Genomic DNA, 3747 nt, shown 5'->3' on the forward strand with positions numbered 1-3747 from the left:
GCTGAAGGGAGGGGGGAGGTGAGCGAGGTGGGGTGGGGGAGGCCCACGTGAGTGAGGTCGCTCATCCTTCCGGGAGGCTTTGCTGGTTAATGAAATCTCTGATTTGTTAGCTGGGGGGAGGCCCTCTTTGGCTGACGCTGAACAGCTGATGGGGACATTGGGGTGTCAGGATGCCAAATGGTGACAGTTTGGACCGGCACCAATGGAACAGGGTGTTTTCCACTCTGATTGCCTCCAGTTCAAATGAGAGTGGGCTTATTTGAGTCAGGTGGATCTGGGAAACCATCAGAGAGAGAGGCAGAGGCAGCCTTCAGAGCTGTGTGCGCGTGTTGTGTATGTGGTGTCGGGCTATCATTTGTAATTCCACATTTATAGAATTTGCAGAGCTGCGTGCGTTTTGAAGCTATATTTGAATCCTGATGCTCTATAGACAGGGCAATTATTCCTCCCCTGGGGAATGCAGGCCCAGAGCAGGGGGCCCCAGCCCCCCCACCCCCCCGGGGGCTGCTGCAGAGCCTTGTGCGGGAGGAAAGAATATTTCTCCCACTAGGAGCACATCTTCCGTTGGGGGGGTGGGGGCGGGTTTCCCTAATACGGTGCATGCTAAAGCCAGGATAGGACTGGATGCTTCTTTTATTCTCTGGGTGAGAGACAAGTGGGGAGGGCATTTAGAAAAATATCGTTCCCCAAACACTGCCTGCTGTCTGAAAGCCCCGCCAGAGGTGGCACGTTGGGTTGCCTCAGCTGCAGTTTAGAGAGAGAGGATTAGGAGGGATCTGGCTGGGCCTCATCCCCCCACCTTTTGTGCCATCTTTTGAGACCCTCTCCAAGGATGCAAGGAGGGAGGCAGGGGGTGGCTGTTGGGGCAGGGAAGGCTCTCTCTGCAAGGCGAGCTTTTGGGTTTGGATTTATTTCAAGTGAAAATCAGTGGCTTTTCCCTTGGGTTAATACCAGCCCCCAACACCCTGTGTGTTGAGAAGTTGATCAGTTCCAGTAAGGTGGTGCTCCATCAGTCCAAAGTGGTCACATCCTGGACACTCTGTCGCTGACTGTGTGCACAGCTAGACCAGAAAGGGTGAGGGGACTGGGAGAGTGGTCTGGGTGCCATTGAAACCAGATACTCTGAGTAGAGAGCCACCAACAGTGTGGGGGAGACACGGGGCCTGGGCAGGGGAGGTAAGGTGGATTCATATCCCTTCTGAATGGTGTCTGCAGGTCTATTAGCTCTAGGAGAGCTCCATGAACAGGCCCTGACACACAGTTACGATGCTTTTTCTGGTGGGTGGTCACAATTTACTGCTTCTCTGCCAGCCTCACTTCTCATTCATTCATCTGAGATTCATCACACCCTGTGTAACCAGCATGGAGGGGAAGAGCGGGGCATGAGGAGATGGGGATGGGGGGGCAAATGCTGAGGATGGTGAGTATCACTCACAAGGCAAGGCTGGGTGTAAGTGCCTGGGTTACAACTGAGGGAGAGGCGGCTCCAGCTCCCGTCTGGGGGAAGAGAGGTGCGAGTGGGTGGGGGAAGGGCATCAGAAGCCAACTTTGGCACTAGGCCTTGAAGAATAAGGATTTCACAGTGGAAAATGACATTCCAGGCATTAAGCATGAAGGAATCGCTCCGCAATGAAGAAGGGAGAGCTTCGCTAATTATAACTGACACGCTGATATCAACATTTATTCACTCCAGCCACACAAATACACACGTGCATGCACGTGCAGGGTAGGGGCTTCCTAGGGGCCTCACCTTCCACTGCAGCTGGTGTCCTATTGAAGAGGACTCTGTCTTTCTGACCAAGGGAAGCTGATGTCACACAGTCCACTGCCACACTACACATTCCATGGCTAAGGGCTGGTCACCTGCCTTTGGGGGTTTCCAAGAAGGTGCCTGTCTGGTGGGGAAAGAACCTGGTGACTATTCCTCTTAGCCTGTTGTCCTAGGTTTTGGCTTTCAGGAAGCAGGTGCTGTTGGAGACTTGCTACCTGGCAGTGCCTGTGAGGGTTGGGCAGAGAAGACCCCAGAGAGTCAGTTGATTCCATGAGGACCTCTGCAACCAGAATTATCTTGCTGAGTTGTCCTGAGATTGAAGTAAGGCACTGACCCATCATTGGAAGCTGGCTGCCTATGGCATTGGATATGACCTTGGGTAAAACCTACTCTGTTGGTTGAGCCCCCAAGAGAGGGCTCAGTTGAGCATCTTCAGCAGCTGCCACTGGCAACTAGGGGCCTGGGAGGAGGGAATATGAGAGGTGCTTCACAGAGTCCATTATGGGATGGCATCATAGAATCGACTGCTATGATAGGTCAATGTCTCCAGGTTGGGGCGAGAGAACCCACACTGGCTTTCCAGGCCACCACGGGTTGGGAGATGAGGGCTCATGGCCCCGTGTCAGGCTTCCAGCCATTTTTAGTAACTCCCAGTCACACACATGGACATGTACACAGAGTGTTGACTGCATTCCTGGCTTTTTTTGGTGTGTGTGTGTGTGTATTGTGTTGGGAATGGAAGGGTCTTGAGCACACTAGACAAGTACTACCACTGATTTACATCCCAGCCCTTGGGTTCTGGATATTTTTTTTTTTTTGAGGCAGGGTCTCATGATCTAGCACAAACTAGCCTCGACCTCACCATCCTCCTGCCTCCACCTCCCCAGTGCTGGAATTACAGGTGTGCTCCACCATCTAGGCTGTCTCTGGCTTAAAAAATTGATTGATTGATTTTGTGGTACTGGGGTTTGAACTCAAGGCCTACACCTCAAGCCACTCCACCAGCTCTTTTTTGTGATGGGTTTTTTCGAGATAGGGTCTTGCAAACTATTTGCCGGGGCTGGCTTCAAACTGTGATTCTCCTGATCTCTGCCTCCTGAGTAGCTAGGATTACAGGCGTGAGCCACCAACACCCAGCTGTCTCTGGCTTTTGATTCAACTTTTTTTTATGCACTGCAATGATCCTCCTGCCAGAAGCCTGGCAGAGAGAATGCAGTGCGCTCTCCACATGCTCAGTTTTCCCAATCCTCAGCCCCACTTCACACATGGGGAAACTGAAACTGAAGATGGGGGTTAACTGTCTTGCTTGTGATACACAGCTAATATGGGAAACCCGGATCTCATAAACAGCAGGATCCCTTTATAAAAATCACTTGGGAGAAGAATTAATAGCCTCTAAGCAAATGATTCCCAAATGTGGTAGATTATATGACTGTAATGCTCCCTGTTAGGGAATGATCCATCCATAGCCTTCATCACTTTGTGTTTCTTCCTAGTGGCATCAAACACATTTCCTACCCCACCCATGCTGGACTTGGCTGTGAGACTTATTGTAGCTGATGGAATGGGAGGGGCAGTGATGTGATCTGAAGCTTTCCATGTGCTCACATGATTTGACTTAGCCTCTTAAAGCTCCAGCCATCGCTCTGGGCAGCCCCTGTCCTGCATTGCTGTTTATCTGGATGATAAACTCAATTTGGTTCAGGTTAGAACCAAATTTACAATTGAGCTGAGTTCAACTGAGCCTGGCTGAAATCAGCTCAATTGCAGCTGATCTGCAAATCTATGAGAAAATCAAATGTTTGTTGTGCATTACTGAGGTTTAGGGGTTTGTTTGTTACACAGGGGGATCACAATGATAGCTGACTAATACATTGATTCTGATTGTCCTCTAGAATGATTGAGAAGTTTAAAAATGTACCTCTTAGGTATAACTCAAAGAGGTTCTGATTTAACTAGTCTTGGTAGGCCCCAGG

The sequence above is a fragment of the Castor canadensis genome, chromosome X (assembly GCF_047511655.1).
Source record: "Castor canadensis chromosome X, mCasCan1.hap1v2, whole genome shotgun sequence".
Taxonomy (NCBI): Eukaryota; Metazoa; Chordata; class Mammalia; order Rodentia; family Castoridae; genus Castor; species Castor canadensis.